Genomic DNA, 19,554 nt, shown 5'->3' with positions numbered 1-19,554 from the left:
CCTCTAGCTATATTCTAATATTCTTTATTTTCCAGGCTCTGCTTTATTAATATAAGCTATTGTTTTAGATTATTTTTAGAATCCCTCTCAGATTTTTAACTTAGACAGAACTTTTAGCAAGTTCCCTAGGTAGCTTAAATTTCATCTGCTCTCAGGCATCTCCTGGTTATATTTATCCAAATGATTTTTTGACTCAGAAAGTTAACTCCTGACATTTTGCTCTGCGACATCTTATCTTTTTGTCCATATAGTTATAACCAATCAAGAGGTATCACGCACCATTTTGTTTTGTCTAAATATTCTTGTTGCTTTTGTTTAGGCATCCATTCTCAAACAAAATAATATTTTGGAAATTTTTCCAGCTGTTTTCCTCAGCATCTACTAATTTTTCATTTGTTTTTTCCAAAAATACTGAATTTTGGCACAATGAAGAAAAGAGTTCCATGCTACTGAATTAGATAATTATCTCTGAATTGTCATTTTTCTAGTGGCAACATTTTGAGTTAGTAATATTTGCAATGTTTTCCTTGAGTAGTGGTAAACCTATTAGCCAATATTCTTTGGAGACAAATTTTCAGCTTGCTGCAAATCTAAATTACTATTATTTTATTTTCTTAGTTTTATTTTCTATTTTAATATCACTTTTTTGTTTTATTCTGAAGTTATATCCAGAAGTACTCACACTTACTCTGAATTGTGTATTTATGGTTTGCTTCTGGCAATGTGAGGAAATAGATAATTCCAGGAATAGATTCAGACCTCCTGAATGAAAGCATGTAATTTACCTGTGGAACTATCTCTCTAATGTTTCAGTTACTCTTTAGTTATCATAAACCTGATTTAAATTTGAGTTAAGATAATTTTGACGGCACAATTTTACAATGTTTACCCCATCCCAAACTTGAGATACTTATATTTTAAGGCTATCTAGTGCACAAGAGACAGCTAACATTTCCTTATAGTTACACTAGTATATTATTACACCACTACTAATAGTATTACTAGTAAAAATATTTATTGGCACTACTAGAAATGATACTACAGCCTTATTACTCCTATACTACAATGCTACTTTCTATACTTTCTATAGTACTGCACAACTCTATTGTGTATATACTGCTGTAAGATGTTACATGAAAAAAAATTTAGTCAAGAACCATACCCAAGCCTGAAATTTACATAGGCTCTGCAATTATACTGAAAGTTTCTCATTTTAAATTCCATACTAAAATTTTATATAGACTGACTTTTCTCAGAACTAGTGGTTTGCTTTCTGTTTTTGAATCCAAGTATTTGGTCAGAAAAAAACTGGAGAAAATCACTCCAGATCAAAACTTCATCTCCAGTGGCTGTCCAAGTTGCTTTTCTCATTTACAGTGTTGACATTAACTACTTCTGTTGTTCTTGGTTAACATTTGTTAAAATATTTAGACACTGCTGGGGTGTACCTGCTAAAAATCCAGCAGGCTGAATTAATCAATTATTCTCTAATAGGATTTTTTTTTTGTAAAACTGGATAGAGCCACACCATACTGTGAGGTGCTTAATACACACAGCTGATATGACTGTGATGGTGAAGAACTAGAGTTTGAAACAGATAAAACCTTTGTTCCTGAAAGCTGCCAAAGGAGGATTCTGTGGTAGACTTTGGGTCTCTGGAGAGCTCATTAAATAAAAATTAAATTAGGAAGTCCATTCTCCCTTCCCATTTAGTCACTAGACCTCCTTTTTTTTATACCAAAGTTTATCATCTCATTCTGTGATATGCTTTCTGTGCTTCAGGATTTGACCACAGGCAGAGCAGTTGAGTGCAAAGGAGCATACATTTATAATTGAAGGAATCATAGGCACCATCTGAACAGCTTGGAGGAAGAAAGGACACTTGTCTTCAATTTTGACTTCTTAGGTCTCCAAGTGCTCCTTGACAGTTATTTCCACTTGAACACAATTCAAAGTGTGAACTTAAATGCTTACAGACCTCTTGACTTTTTGACCAGAATTGTCTTTGAGCTGGTGATTATCATACCCAAGGTTTTCTCACGACTTACTTTTGAATAGTTGCTCAGGTTTTATGTTATATATATCCAGAATTACTTTGCTTCACAATAAAGGTAAAATGAACTCTTTCAGAACAATATATCATTGCAATTATTTTCATTTGTATGTCTTCTTAGATGTGTTTTATTTACTATGAGCTTGCTCTCTAAATTATATTTTTTTTGATGAATAATAAAATTATTTTCCTATGAAAATGAGGGGGTACGTTAGAAGTAGATAAAGTGTCAAAATAAAAGTGGTCACAAACTTCTTACATAAAAATATCAACTTTATCTTTATGGGGCCAGAGTGATAGCACAGCAGTAGGGCATTTGTCTTGCACGTGGCTGACCTAAGATGGACATTGGTTCAATCACCAGCACCCCATATGGTCCCCCAAGTCAGGAGCAACTTCTGAGTGTATAGCTAAAAGTAATCCCTGAGTGTCACTGGGTATGCCCCTCCCCCCCAAATTTTTCTCTTTATAATCTATTTTTACCATCACTTTGATGTAAATGATGAAAATTTCCCCATTTTTTCTCTACTATGGACCAATTCTTTGCCCCTGAAATATACAAGTCCTATCAAAAGCTTTTTTATTTGAATATAATTTATTGACAGCTTAGATAAACAAGAAATATTCTCAAGTGATTCTAAAATTTAAGAGTGTGCCAAAATCATCTGGGGTGTCCATCCTAGGTTAGCATATGCAAGACAAACACCCTACCACTGTGCTATCTCTTGCCCCCCCTTTTAAATTTTTATTGACATGTTTTACTAGATATAAACTAGATATTTAAAATCAGTGGTCAATTCTTCATTCTAACTTAGGTGTTTTATTCATTCATTTCATTTTGAATGTCTTAAAAATCTTATCAAAAAACTAGTCAAAACTGCATATACCTGTTAACAATCATATCACTTTTATGTATTTCTGTTCTAAGAAGCAATTCTATTTTAAACACTCAATTGGTCTATCAAATGTCTAATTCTCACAAGCAGCATCTTTTAACATTGAGAGATTTAATAAACTGATTAAGATAGTCCATTTAAGAGACACTAGTCTATTTCAGGAGTTGTCTACAATTACACAGGATCTTGATTAGCCATAAATTTAAAACTCAACAATCCAGTCCTACTAATGCATTTCTTTAATGTTAAAAATAATGGGCTTATTACCACCTTTTGATAAGTAATTTGTCAGAAATAGCCATTGGAAGATTCTGATCTTTTCTTGTAGAAAAAAATTGCAGGAGATAGTGAATTACTGTACTCCAATGTAGGAACTATGAATGAAGGAAGTAAATAGAGAAACCCTTGAGAAAAAAAAATAATTATATTCATCCTCATAGAGTGTAGGTAATCCCCCAAATGGACTATTCTGTGCTTGCCTTTGAAAAGATGGCTATATCTGTACTTGTTCAAACTGCTTTAGCACAGGCTTAAGATGATTCTAAGATTCCATTTCTAGGTATTGTCAAGTGAAAAGGACGTGTACATTTGGTGGTCCATTTTTCTAGCAATGGTTTTTTTGTTCTTTTTCTTTTTACTGAAGTTTTACCATTCCCATGACTATCTGTCCTTCACTATTTGGGATTATATCACTTAGAGTAGTTTTGGATCTTTATTCTTTTAGAATCATCTTCATAAGAAGTCCAGTCCTGCATTCTCTGCAGGAACTCAGGATTGACAAAAAAGATCATCTCTTGATTTTATTGCCCCTCAAATTCTTTGCCAAGGGGCTCCTTTGTATTCATCCCCACCTCCCTGCTTCCAACCTGTCTGTATGCCTTTATTATAATCCAGATGTCTAATAATTGTAGCTCAATGATAAGCCATATATTTTTGTAAATAAAGTTTTATTGGCATAAGCACTCATACTCATTTACTTATTGCCTATGGCTACAATGAGAGTGTTGAGTATTCACCACTCAATATAAACCCTGTAGGATGAGATTAAGTTGGGTGGGAGGGAAAAGAAATATTCAGGGAGAATCGAATACTTTATGACACATTTTTTTTGTTCCAGGAAAAGAAACTGTAAGAGAGAGGAAGTATTCAACAGGACTTATCTTTCCTTTAAAATTCACATTCTTCCATCATAATAAAAAGAACATTAGGATGTGAATAATGAAAGCAGATGCATTCTCTCCAAAATGAGCAGCTGGGAGAGACCAAAGTTTGGCATTTATATTATCAGGAGATCTTCCTTCCTAATTGTTTTGTTTCTGAAGGGTTGGGGAGAGTAGCACAGGATTATAATTGTCCATTTATTGCTTTCTTTGTTTTGTTCTTCCAGCAAGCAGCAGACAACCATGTTTCCTTACGTGGTTTAATCTCATTACACAGTTTCTGTGTGACTAAAGCCTTAAGCTAACAGTTTTTAACGGGATTACATAGATTGGCTTATTTTCTGCAATCTTCTCAACAAGGTTATTCAAGGATACTTCTTTGGGTAGTATTCTTTCCCTTTATGTTATAGTTCCTTTTCCTATATTCAAGTGTTCCCTTTTCAATGTTTGCCTCACCTTTCCTTCCTTTGCCGCAGACATTTAAGATATTTTCTACAAGAAAAGGCAATATCCTCAGCATTCTCCAACCCCCATTTCTGACAGGATTACTTTAAAGCTTATCATAATGTCAGCCAGGATTTCAGCATTAATCAGCAATGCACATGTGTGTATTGAATATCCAGGAAAAAAAGATTTATGACAAGAAAACCAAACAAGATATTTTTAATCTGCAGCTTCCCTCACAAATAGTAGTCTATACCATAATATAGGCATTGCCTCCCCACCTGTCCAATAGATGCAACTTCAAGGGCAAATATTCATTTTTTACATAATTAAAGGAACCTAGTACATACTTGGACAGTAAATCACAGATATGAGATCTTCAATAAAGCTTTTTAAAATTTTTTTTTGTCAAAAGTACTCCAATAACTAAAGGCATTTTATAAATTGACAGGCAAATTAAATTAATCATGACCTTGCATTCTATAATTAAAATCCACATTCAAATTAATTTTAGTAAAATATCCCAAACAAATTAATTCTACTCTTATATTTTTCACTCACCTTCCATGAGAGCATGAGTAAAACTATCACTTTTTGTCACATAGTTTAGTGTACAATGGCAAGATTCATTATTTTCTAGGATAGTCCTGAAAACTGGTTAGTGTTTGCACTGTTTTATAGTGACTGTTGTTGAATTTTAATTGAGAGGTTTATTTCTCACTAAAAATAAAGTTGGTTTTACTATTCTGTTTTGTTATGAGGGTTTATTGTTTTTCTTTTTGAACTCGGATTTTTTTTTCTGCTAGAACACTTGATTAGATTTAAAAATGAAAAGTTAGTGATATTAGCCATATTGCAATCACAGCACATATACTTTGGAGACTAAACTATGCATTTACAGTAGCCCGTGTCATGGATTCTTACCTCTAGAAGCGATATTAATTTTACTAATAATATTTTATGGCTTGACCTTAGAATAATAGTATGATAAATATTTTTATTCAGACAGCTGGTGACTTCAGAGAGTATAGGTTACCCTTACTTTTAAAATAAAAGACATTATAACTTAAGGCTTAAAAAAGAAACTAGCTAAAAGATGCTTGCATCCAAAATGTTACCTGCCTTATGTAGAGTGGGCCCAGAAAAAGCAGAACAAAAGTATGATGACATATTTAGTGATATCAATAAAATACTATTATGTCAGTTGTATAAATCAACTTGACTTACAGAGTCATTCATTCATTTGCTCAAAAACCATGTACTACCTTCTGCATCTCCCTGTATTCCAATTGCAACATACTCTGTTTTAAACAAGGTCAGTATTCAGTTTGGAAGTTTAATCCTCTGTCATCTTGACCAATAGCCCTACTTTGGTATTTTGCACTCTGAATTTCTTAATATTGTTTCCTCTCTGTTCTACAGTCCATCACAACATTGCAACCAGGGCAATACCAGTGTTCCTACTCAGTAAGTCCTTTAGAAAAGTCTTTTAGTAAGTCCTTGGAAAAATCTCTGCAGTCTCTATCCCCTCTCTTTTCATCCCTACCCTGATCTTCCCATTCTATTATTACCTCTACCACTCCTGAGACTCAGATTTTTCTTAGGATTATCAATACCATCACATACTATGTTCTTATGTTATTTTTCATTTTTTCCTCCTTAATCCTACCCCGGCACTTTTGAACACAGGTGGGCACATATTCGGTAAAAATTATTTTTAGCAGCTCCTAACTCCATCAGCTTTAATCAGCTCCTTCTGTTATACCTATTACACCTATGTTCCTCTCAAAGTTACTTGCATATAGACCCAACTTAATCATTTCAAGCAACCATAATATTTTAGTCTGTTCCATTCTTTTTAAGCACATGCAAATTTTATATTCTTAATCAGTATTCTAGAATTCCGCATCAAATAGAAAATGAAGAGAGTCAATGTATATTTATCTTTAGCTCTGCCCCATTTTTCAGTCCTAAAGTAACTTTGCTCTTTAATGGACATTATATAACAAGGCTTTCCTAGAACATATCTCTTTATTGGACATAATATAGCAAGATCTGCCCAGAACATATTAATTTATCTTTGCAATCTGACTTTTACCTGTTATGGCATTGAGCACCTTTATGATTCTCTTGACCTCTTGACCTTTAATTTACAAGTAAATCTTGTTAGTTCTTCCTCGAAAATGTATGTGCAGACTCTCCTACCTTTCCTGCCTACCTTCAATGGTCCATCCTAGTCATCTTTCTCCTGCAATTGCAATAGCCATGTCAATTTGTCTTTCTGCTGTTTCTTCACCTTGCTATTGACTCTCCTAATTTTTCTCATTGAAGTAAAGAGAATGATGGTTATAAAACCCAAATCAGATTATCGTGGTCTAAAAACTTTACTCTCTCTGCCCCACATTGGGAAGTTAGGCCTGGAAATGCTCACAAATATATAGGATGAGATGAGATTCAGCTCATCTCTGTGGATGATCTGCCCTTTTTCTGTCCTTTCCACAGATGTTATGCATCATGACACATTGTAGTTTCCTTGTATTATTGAGACTTTCCATTCTTATTTTACTTTATTTTTGGTTTTTGGGCCACACCCGATGATGCTCAAGGGTTACTCCTTGTTATACACTCAGAAATCGCTCCTGGCTTGGGTTGCCGTATGAGATGATGGGGATCGAACCAAGGTCTGTTCTGGATCAGCCCTGCGCATGGCAAACAGCCTACTGCTGTGCTATCACTCTAGCCCTGAGATTTCCCATTCTTATCAAGACTTTCTTATCTTTACTTCCAGTATTAAATCTCAAAACCTCAGACAGCTTTTTCCCTCACTATCTAGTCTTAAGAAAAACTGTAATTGTCTTACCTTCCACCATCTTTTGTATTCTTCAGAGCATTTTCACAATTTGCAATGGCTCTCTAATTTTATTTGGATTGGCCATCTCTTTCCTCTGAAAGTAAGGTGCACAAGAGAGATGTGATACATTTGGGTCACTGCTGTATTACCAGCACCCACTACCATATATAGAGGGGGCTATAGAGGATTTATAATTCTCTGTGGCTCTCAGATCTGAAGTGGAGAGAGAATTTGCAAGTAGTACCCAGGGACTTCTGGAATCACTCCTACTGGTACTTGTGGCCATTTAGACCTTAGTCTCAGTATGTAGTACTATTTTTGACCTTATGCATTAGAGAAAAACAGGGGCACCTGGCAGTGCTTGGGGACTCCACAGATACACCTGGAAATGGTCAGAAGGTCGTTTAGTTGAGGGAATTGCATCTAGACCACTGAACACCTAGCACAAATTTTACCACTGTACCATCTCCCAGCCCCTAGATATAAATTGACCCTAATGGGCTTATATTCATATTAAAAGAAGGTGACATCAAAGATATTTGTTACATAACATTAGTTGGTGATTGAGTATTTCTTCATTTGAGCTTCCTTAACTTATCTTTACAGAAAGTACTTCTTTCTTTGTGTAAAAAGAATGCTGACTGCTTCATGAGGGCCAGGGAGGAAAAGGAACTTGACATGGCAAGAATATATGAACTTTTTTCTACTCTCAGGTCTTGGATGTATACTTTAGAAATGCAGTCAATCCATCTTATTCCTACTACACATAATATATTTGCTCTTTCTGATTTCAATTTGACATGGAACATTCAGAGGCCTTGTCTGCTTTTCTCTGCATTTTTATAGTGTTCAGTATGTTCCTTATAGGTCTCTCTGACCTGCTTTATTCTTGCAGGAAACTTTGATGTCTGTGTAATTTGATGACTCTGCCTTGGAAGGTATTTGTTTTCTGTTTATAACTTTCTGAGAAAAAAGTACCATATTTTCCAGCATATAAGAAGACTTTTGAAACCAAAATAAAAGTCAACCGAAAATCGGGGAATGTCTTATACGCCGAGTATATCCCAAAAAAATGTTTCAATATGCCGCTAAACGACAATTGTCTGAATATTGCCACAAAACGAATTTTCCAAATCGATCCTGCACCAATCACTGCAAGGCTGTTCCAACCGCCTCTCTAACTCAGCCAATCCAAGCAGGCTTTTGATGCATGCAAATTAGACAATGTTTTGGATCCGAATCTACACTGTAAAAAACCTGCTCAGATTGGCCAGAGTCAGAGAGGAAGTCTATTACAGTATAACCTGTGAACCTTTGCTTGTTGTGATTGGCGCACTGTGGTACATACAGTTGCAGCACAGGAACGTTCTGTCTGATACAGCGAATATAGGCCTAAAGCTATGTTTTAACTGAAAAATTAGGGGTCGTCTTATATGCCCTCTCATCTTATATGCCAGAAAATACGGTATTTTCCCTTAACCTTTCCAGTTCTCCTTCTCTCTGTCCACACTTAAGATTGTATCTACTATGAAAAATGTTTGTGTTACTCCTTTTGCTCTAAATTCTTTCTAATTTAGAGCCATTCAATTAGGATGACCTTGGAAATATACTGGTTTTATTCCTTTCCAAATTTTTCAGAAATTTTTGCACTGAAGAAAGAAAATAAACTTACTTTAGGAACTTCTTTTCACTATAATATTCAGAACACATAATTAAGAAAATGTTATGCAAAGCTGTTATGCATAGAGCCAGCTTCCAATATTTCCTTCAATGAAAGTGAACTTTTCTGAAATGTGTCCTTACTGTGACTATATTCTGACATATACTGTGACGATATTCAGTGGTTTTCAATAAATGAGGCAGCTGACAGTAAACCTGTGCAAGTTACATTCATGTATAACTTCCCATGGTCTTCAAGTACCACCAATTTTGTTGACAATATAAACAGGTGATTCAAATACAGTTGATGCATACGCACCCAATCCCCACTTATGCATTAAAACTTCTGACTACAACAGGAGAAGGAAAAAAAGAGTCCTGGAGACTTTACAGGTAGTAACACAAGGGAGGAGACAGCCCTGTTATGAATGTTTCATGATGGAATCAGGTCTTTGATGGCTTAGGCCCAAGATCTCTTGTATCTGATTCATTGTCACTAGCAAAGCATTGCATTGCTGAGGCTGCAAGTGTTAGCAACATGAACTTAAAGTAGCTGTGAGAACCGAGTGCCCACTTGCTTCTGTGTGTCTGCAGCAGCACACAGTTGACACTTTCATACTTTCATACTTCTTTCTCAGAAGCCATTACTTTTCAGGTGTACAATTGAAAAATGTATTTAAATTGGTGCAGCCATGATTATTTTGTAAGTGAGGAATCTAAGAGAAAGTTTATGTGTGCAGCCTCAAAGAATTTTGTCTTTACACGCCTTGGAGGAAAGTTCATTTGCTTAGTTTTTGTAAGAATCTCACAGGAAAGTTCTATATACGTAACACTGAGTGTATCAGTTCATTATATTCAGAGTTCTCTTCTAGAAACCAGTCTTTAGCATGATGTCATTCCTTTATAAGTTCTTTGTTTAAAAATGAAAAAAATGTCAAGCTTCAGATATAGTATAAGGGATAAATTACTTGCCTTACATGCCTTCACCCCGTTTTGATTCCTAGCAACAGACAGTACTCTGAGTATGGTCAGGAGTGATCATTGATCACAAAGCCAGGAGTAATTTCTGATTTCATCTAGGTGTTTCCTTATCCCCCAAGTGGAATATATATTATTATATTACATATTAATATATATATATATATATATATATATTCTGGTTGGTCTACTTGCCCAAATAGACTTCTCATTTGACTTACAACAATTTGACATAAAATTAGAAATAAAATTTCTTATTTCTGCTGCAGATCTTTATCATTGTCATTATTTTAGCTGAGAAAACCCTCATGGAGCCATACATATGTGGACATTACTTTTTCTTCTTGGTCAGTTGAATCTTAGATATTTAAAATAAGGATCCCACAGATGATGTGGAAGGAGATCATATATGAAACACAAAATTTGAATACTAAAAAAGGGTGCAAGGGTGGACTTGTACAGAAATAAAGACAATATACCTATTCAGATATATCTTTGCAGATGCAAAGATGGGTAAGTGCTTGCCTTGCACCTATCTGACAGGGGTTTAATCTTTTCCATTCTTGCACCAAATATGGCTCCCTAAAGACTACAAGAATTGATCCCTGCATGCATCTGAGAGTAAGTGTGAGCACAGTTGACTGTGGCACCAAAACAAACCAAAAATGGTAAGTTATGATTGGCTAAAGTAATAATTAGTAATTGGGCATCCCAGAGGTTAATCTTTCAAGAAGATTATATGCTGAAATAGTGAAAGGTTATAGATGAAATCTAGAGATCAGATTCTTTAGAACTTGAGTAATTTAAGGTATAATAGCCAAAGGCAAAACTCTCAATTTTCCATTAAAATCCTGCCTGTGGTTATGCATGCTTAGGCAATGAATTTTATTTTACTGACTCTCAATTCCTTACTTATGAATGAAAATAGCAATAGTGTTAAAAGGAAGTTTAATTAAGGTAATATTTATGAAACTATGAATCATAATGCCTGAAACATAGTAAGGCACATGGTGGATGCTCTAATGAGAAAAATAAATGAGAATTAATTATAATGCTACTAAGGTAACAGAAAATAAAACTGTTTTATTGACTTCTGGATAAAACTTTATGATGGAGCTATTTTGGTATGTCTCTAAAGACGATTGCTTTTCTCAGTGTAATTATGCTATCTCTTGAAAGGAAAAACAAGAAACTGAAACTTGGGGCAGACAGTGATATTATAGAAACTGATATTTAAAGGTTATCTTCAAAGGAAAAAAAAATTGATGCTATCGCCCCTACAGGTGGTCACTGGAATGATGGGGTGGGGGAGGATTGGTAGCCTTGGATGCAATTGGTTGGGAAAGAGAGTGAGGGTGGAGATCCTTTCTATATTTTCACCTAAATTTCAAAGAGGCATTGAATGATTTTTTTTTTTCTGAAAAGGGCTTGGCAAGTCAAATAAGTGTGGGAACCTCTGCCCTAATGCAGATGATAGTCATCTGCAAGTAACTTCGAGAGGAGCACTGTTGTTTTTTTGTTTTGTTTTTGTGTTTTTTTTAAACACACTTTAATTCTTACTCAGGTGGAAGCAATTTGCTTCATTTCACTTTCCTGGGTTGAAGAGAGGAGAGATGGGAAAGATAAAAGAGTAAAAAAGGAAAATGGGAGATAGAGGGGGAGAGAGAGAAGATAAATGGGAGAAGATGGGAGAGAGAACTAGAGGAGCACTGTTGCCAGTGTACTAATATCACTCATGAAGAGCCTGTAATATAGAAATGGTGGCCAGCTTAATACCTGTATTCTTTGCCTCCTCTTTCTATCTGTTTCAAACTTGTCCTCCCTAACAATGCACCTTGGGGAAGCAGTCTCTTACCCTAAATCCTGTATAAAAGCCTTATATTTATTTAGTTTGAATTCTGTTTTGGGGGATACACCTGGAAGTGTTCAGGGTTTACTCAGAGATCTATTTTCAATAATAACTCTAAGCAGTCTTGGGGTCTTAGTGGGTGTCAGGGATCAAACCCAAGTTAGCAATGAAAGTACTTTATCTTACCTGCTGTATTATCTCTCCATCCTCTGAAGTATTACATTTCTATACATGGCCTTAAAGGGTTGCATGGGAGGGGGGCAAAAATTAAAGAGAGGAGAGCGCATGCACAAGAGAGAGGTCGCATTATCTCTAATAAAATGTTTTTAAAAATAAATGCATTTGGGGCACTGTTTTCTGTCATCTGTTATTGCTAATGTGTAGTTGTTATTTAATTTATGTTTATATTAAGCATTCCTCATGCCAACATGATAGCCACAGGCTTGACTGATGAAGACAGAGAGAAAGGAAGAGAGAAAAAGCCTAGGGGAAGCTGCATAAATAAATGGAAATAAAATTGGTTATTTGAACAGGATGTCTCAAAATGAATAGTTTTCTAGATAAAGGCATCACCTTGCAGAACCAGTGGCTCTTACTTGGCTCCCAGCCTATTTATACTCTAGTAAGCTATTATTCTTTTCTTTTCTTGCCTCATTTACTAAAGGGATATTAAGGGAAGAGAAGAAGACAGAGGTAATGCTAGCCTCATTGTGGGCCAAACTGATTCCTTCGTCTGATGATTTTGTGGTATGATTCGTATTTTCAGAAGAGAAAGAATTACCTCAGAATTGGCAAGCCAGTCTTACCTGTGATATAGTTTCCAGTATTGTACTAGATTTTACTAATGCTGAAGCCATTGTATGAAAGAGAAGATGTTGTGTGACTTGTTTTTTAACTTAATACAAACTAATGTACGCTTTGAAAGTGCTGATCTTCTCACCTCAATTGGAAAAATGCCTGACTATATTGATTGACCAAATGAAGGCCTCAACGAGGTCAAGTGCATTGTAGATACTTCTTGTATTGTCTTAATCATCCTTTTTTTTTTTGGAAAGCTGAGCCTGTGAACAAGGCTTTGAGATTGAGGAAACTGTCTGAATCAAGTTCTCTCTACCTCCAGGGAGTCATTTGCTTCAAACAAGTCCTTTGATATAACATTTCTCTCGAATACTTTCTTGCAATTCCTTTTAGTAACTCCATTGCTTTTCCTATATCTACGTCAGTACCATCCCTTTAGAGAAGTCTCACAGATTCCCATGGTTGCTAATCACACTTAACTGTAGGCCTTGTTCCTCTCTGAGATCATAGTATATAATTTCTCAGTAGAAATGAATTAGAATAGTGTCTCAATTCACTCTTGTTTTTCCAGTTATAGAATACACTCCAAGGACTCAGGTACAGCATCCATTTTTATTTATAACAATTTGTTCAGTTAACAACCTACATGGCCCATAATCAACAACTAACAGATGTCATTGGTTGATGGCATTGGTTTAAGGTTCTTCAAATTCACAGACTTCTAGATATTTCCAGGACAGACCTCAGTGGGATGAGAGTGCCTTTGAGTGAACAATACATGCTCTGTTTTGTTATTTAGGGAGCAGCTTGAGATATCTGGCTTCAGAACTGAAATTTATGTTCCACATAGGTAGCTTTCAGTTAATTTAAAGTAGATTCTAAGTGAACCCATTGGTCACTTTATTATGGGCTTTTCCTTCTTTCCTAATAGATACATCTTGCCATCTCAGGGCCTAAAATTTTGCATTCTGACTATGTGCGTGCCTGTAGTTCCACACTCCTGCTTATTTTTCTGCTAATGATTCTTATATCTATTTTCTACATGTTTTTATGAATCATCCAATTTTCTCTAACAGGGAGTGCGTATTTCTAAAAACATTTGATTGATGACTATTCTCCGTGGTTTTATGCCAATTTACTGATCTTTGTTGTCCTTTATATTTCTAAAATTCAGAAGCAACGAATGTGAATTAAACCTTAATAAACTAGGAGTGTCTCTAAATTGTGAAGTTCTCTTTTTTCTTTTTTTTTTTTTTTTTTTTGGTTTTTGGGCCACACTCGGCGGTGCTCAGGGATTTCTCCTGCCTGGCTATCTGTTCAGAAATAGCTCCTGGCAGGCAGAGGGGACCATATGGGACACCGGGATTCGAACCAACCACCTTTGGTCCTGGATCGGCTGCTTGTAAGGCAAACACCGCTGTGCTATCTCTCTGGGCCCGAGTTAGGGATTTTTTTTTAATGAATGAAAATGAGTCATCTTTCTGAGAGTCAAAATAAATAAGGGAATAAAAAGTTTTATGGACTTTAGAACTATAGTTTCCTTTTTAGCACTTTTTAAATTGTTTTATTTGAATTGAACTATATATTTGAGTCATTTCAGTCTCTTTAATAGGACCCACTTATTCTGTTTATCCTTATTCATGACATTTTTCTCCTCCAATGTCTTGAAGGAATTATCAATACAGTGGGGATTAGATTGTGGTAGTGAGTGATAACTGACACATAAGAGTGTATGTGCTAGTGTTAAGATAGCCCAGTGGAGGGGCCACTTGCCTTGCACATAACCAACCCAGGTTTGATACCTGGTATCCAACATGTTCCCTTGAGCACCACGAGGAGTGAATCCTGAGACCAGAGCAATAAGCAAACACTGAGAATCACAAAATGTACCCCTTCCCCCAAAGTTAGTTCATTTGCTATAGATATATAAAACTATTACCATTGGTGATGGAAAATCCTGAACTGGAAATAAGGAATTGACGTTTTACCTCTGCCTCTAATTAGCTAGGTGTTCAGCCAAGTCAATTCCCTTGTAGATACCTGAATATGTCCATCTATGGAGCTAACTTAAATTGATTCTACTACCTCACAGGTTCAAAAGAGCTAAGCAAATTAATAAACTTGTGACCTTTGAGCAATTGAATAAATTTTGTTTCATTCGCATCAATATTCAGTGGCATCACTCTCAGAGTAGAGTTTCTGAAGAAGAAAATCATTTTTTTAGACAGTTCCCCCCCCCCACACACAAAGTCCAGTCCCTTTCTCTTATGACTCTAATGAATGATTTAGCTTTTGCATCTCCTTTCACTACCAAACAGCCATAGAAAATCCACAGATGTTGAAAATTGAAGCCACCAAATTAAAAAAAAATGTATCAGTGGCAAGGTAGGGTGTACTGGTGAAGAATGGTGCATATTGTTTGACTGAAACCCAACAAATGAACAAATTTGTAACCATGGTGTTTAAATAAAGCTTTAAAAAGCTATCATCATGACAGTTATACTATCATGGAAGAAAGTGCCTAGCAGTAGTTCTAGAACACTCAAAGAGAACTAGATGTTGTGAAAAGGAGGAAGCCAAACGTAGAGCAGGCCTGCTGTGGCAGCTGGATGGAGCTCAGACCATGTGCCAGTAGTGACACCCAGAGACGTGGAACTGCAGTATATGAAGGGGGGGGTTCATTTGTTTGGAGGAGTCACTCTCCCCGTCATTAAACATCTCATTAAGTGTCTTCCTTAATTTTAGTGATGTCCAGAAGCTTTCAGAGATAATCTGAGCAGTCAGTGAACTGATGTGTCTGCCAGGGCATGAATAGCATAGATTGTTCTGTGTTTGCCCTGGGTCTATCAGCAGCAATAAATTTTAATCGGTTAGGCACTTTTCAAGCATGCTACTGTTTGCCAAACACTATTTTTGGCAGGCATCTGTAACAAAGCCTAATGCATTATGCATATTATTTCCACAGTATTGCATTGTATTAGCGCATGTAGTATTTGTATGGTAGCTCTGTACATTCATTACCAAAGTATTATCGTATTAATGACTTTGGTTAAAAAGTATTAAGAAACATTAATATTCATAGAATATGTATTATCTGATGGGGGATGGAGATCATCTATTATTGACTTTCAAAAAATATATTATTATGTGGTTGGGTAAAATGGCATAAAAGTGCGTAGCAATCATGGAAGAAAATTTGAATTACTTTAATGGTTCTTTGAATACAGAAGGTTCAGTTTTAGCACGGTAATGACAATGATTATTATAGATTCAATTATTGTGAGTTCATTTTATTTAGAAGTATAATTTATATTAGGGACCTCAAAAATTTATTTTATAGCTCTTATTTATTTGATATCCTGATCTGTTGAATGATGCTTTCTCTTTTTCTTTCTCTCCTATTTCCATCCTTCCATGTAGAGCAAAACACCATTGGACCTTTAAATCTTTAATTTTCTTTCTAAAAACTTAGAAAGGGAAAATAATGTGCCATGATAAAATTATCTATGGACTGGAAGCTACCCTGGCCATTCATTTCTCCAATGAAACATAGGATTTAATACTATTAAATATGCTTGCTATCACTTTTTCTATTCTTATAACACGGGCCATGGAAATTAGTAATAAGTTATTTTCTCTACCCTACTGGCAATGGTATTATTTCCACTGGTTGCTAGTGTGTTGCTTTGTCTTGTTTCTCTAAATTTGAAAAATAATGTCTAGAGCACTCTTCCCCTTAGAAACCATTTTATAACCTGATAGTTTTTCACTGTCAGAAAATGTTAGAGCTATTCTTCTTTTCACAGGTTTTGATTCAGATAACACCTCTTTTCAAGAAACTCCAAATCCCTGCAAGTAACTCTTCTCTCAATTCACAACATCCCATTTATGAAGAGCAATTTATTCTCACTGCTATTAAAAATGAACATTCTTCTCTTGCATAGCACTGTGCTAGGCAATAAATGACTAAAAGAAGTGTTTGAGTTACCTGCTAGACATTATAAACCCAAAAGTATCATGTCTGAATAGGCATTTTGGGAATACACACCACTCTATCACAATCTCACCTTTCCTATGCAATTTGATAGAAGAAAAAATTCTTAGCAGAGTTAATGCATTTTGAGCAGAAGTACTCTTTTTAAAGAATAAAATTGAATTAGCCATATTTTTTGTAGATGGTAAAACAAATTATCTTTTCATTCCATTCACAGATAGGAAGCCAGAGCAAATTTTTATTCTGCATTCTTCATAGATCTTCTTCCTAACACATGTTCCATTCTAACTACAATAAATCAATGAAACTTTGACCTGGCTGCTTTCACATCTCATGTGCTAATTCTTGGCTAGAAATAAATTTCCTCTGGGCAAAGACCACTACTGACTTTTCTTTCTGTCCCCAACCCTAAGGGGACATAGTTGGTATATACTTGGCACTTAGCAAGCAATTCTTGTTTCTTTGTGCTCAAGTTTTGTATTTCAATAAAAAAATAAATCAAGAATCTTAATAAAATCCTTGAGATTATTCCTCAAACTATTTTGCTTGGGTAAAAAATTAAATTATTTGATCAGAAATGGAAAAAATTACTTATACAAACCTCTCAAATAACTGTACTTCATATAAATATCTGAAAGAGACTTCAACATAAAAAGAAAAGATGGATCTTTTATAAATGAGAAAGCCTCTTACTAGGAAGGAAATCAAATTTCTATACTATTTGAAATGGGCTTTCTTTGGGCTATCCTTTAAGAATGTTTGCAGAGACTGAGCATAATTGGACTGTCTACCTGCTCAAATTTCAAGCTATTGACCACATAACTACACATACATTGAGACACTCAGCATCTGACCTTCTCAAGGAATAAAAATGGTTTTAATCGGAATATTTAGCACTTGTACCCCTGTTATATCTAAGGATCAAATGTGTGTGTGTGTGTGTGTGTGTGTGTGTGTGTGTGTGTGTGTGTGTTGAGGCTACATCTAGTGATGCTCAAGGCTCCTAGCTCTGCACTCAGGGATCATTCCTGGCATACTTAAGGGACAATATGGGATGCCTCAGATTAAAACCACATTCAAGTCTGATGCATATAAGGCAAGCGTCCTAGCTACCACACTATAATTTGGCCCTCTTCTCCATTTTTCCTTTTCAAAAGTTAGTGAAAATATATGAGCTAGAAAAAAATGACAGAATGTATGAGTTTGGCATAATTTATTTACCTTAAATAACGCTGGTAAAATTTTAATTCTAAAATATTATTTTCCCTCTCAAAATTATAATCTCTAAAGTTCTAGTCTCCAACTAGGTATGTCTCCTTCCCCAAATAATCTTTGATGGAGTGAAAGGTCACTATTTAGTAACTAATTAGCAATTTGGAGACTTAAGATTTATTTATTTTATTTGTTTTTTCGGGCCACACCCGTTTGATGCTCAGGGGTTACTCCTGGCTAAGTGCTCAGAAATTGCCCCTGACTTGGGGGACCATATGGGACACCAGGTGATCGAAACATGGTCCTTCCTTGGCTAGCGCTTGCAAGGCAGACACCTTACCTCTAGTGCCACCTCGCCGGCCCTGAGACTTAAGATTTTTTTTTTTTAGGGGATTTTTTTTTTTATTTAAACACCTTGATTACATACATGATTGTGTTTGGGTTTCAGTCATAAAAGGAACACCACCCATCACCAGTGCAACATTCCCATCACCCAAGTCCCAAATCTCCCTCCTCCCCACCCAACCCCCGCCTGTACCCTAAACAGGCTCTACATTTCCCTCATACATTCTCAATATTAGGACAGTTCAAAATGTAGTTATTTCTCTAACTAAACTCATCACTCTTTGTGGTGAGCTTCCTGAGGTGAGCTGGAACTTCCAGCTCTTTTCTCTTTTGTGTCTAAAAATTATTATTACAAGGGTGTCTTTCATTTTTCTTAAAACCCATAGATGAGTGAGACCATTCTGCGTTTTTCTCTCTCTCTCTGACTTATTTCACTCAGCATAATAGATTCCATGTACATCCATGTATAGGAAAATTTCATGACTTCATCTCTCCTGACAGCTGCATAATATTCCATTGTGTATATGTACCACAGTTTCTTTAGCCATTCGTCTGTTGAAGGGCATCTTGGTTGTTTCCAGAGTCTTGCTATGGTAAATAGAGCTGCAATGAATATAGGTGTAAGGAAGGGGTTTTTGTATTGTATTTTTGTGTTCCTAGGGTATATTCCTAGGAGTGGTATAGCTGGATCGTATGGGAGCTCGATTTCCAGTTTTTGGAGGAATCTCCATATCGCTTTCCATAAAGGTTGAACTAGACAGCATTCCCACCAGCAGTGGATAAGAGTTCCTTTCTCTCCACATCCCCGCCAACACTGTTTATTCTCATTCTTTGTGATGTGTGCCATTCTCTGGGGTGTGAGGTGGTATCTCATCGTTGTTTTGATTTGCATCTCCCTGATGATTAGTGATGTGGAACATTTTTTCATGTGTCTTTTGGCCATGCGTATTTCTTCTTTGTCAAAGTGTCTGTTCATTTCTTCTCCCCATTTTTTGATGGGGTTAGATGTTTTTTTCTTGTAGAGTTCTGTCAGTGCCTTGTATATTTTGGAGATTAAGATTTTAAGAGTAGAAAGAACCAGCTATAATCTTGGACTCTCTTCTCTTTACAAAGTTCAAAGTAGATCAATAAACTTTTTACCTTATCTCCCATAAAGGGAAAAGAAAACAAAAACAATCATAAACTTGGAGAGAGAAGGGAGAAGAAAGCTTCTCTATCAGGGTCTTATACTCCTTCAATATGAAGAACAAAACAAAAATCTTCATCTTGCTTTTCCACACAAGGGTAGAATATTGCCAAAATCACTTTTGGTCCA

General features: G+C 35.7%; 1 protein-coding gene across 1 annotated transcript in view; it reads left to right on the top strand.

Moving 5' to 3' along the window:
• LOC126020223 (netrin receptor DCC-like) overlaps positions 1 to 19,554 on the top strand; it is a 504,403-nt gene that overhangs the window by 292,645 nt on the left and 192,204 nt on the right. The window lies entirely within an intron of this gene.

Source organism: Suncus etruscus, chromosome 10 (genome assembly GCF_024139225.1).
Source record: "Suncus etruscus isolate mSunEtr1 chromosome 10, mSunEtr1.pri.cur, whole genome shotgun sequence".
NCBI classification, from domain to species: domain Eukaryota; kingdom Metazoa; phylum Chordata; class Mammalia; order Eulipotyphla; family Soricidae; genus Suncus; species Suncus etruscus.
This window is presented reverse-complemented; position numbering and strand designations above follow the sequence as displayed.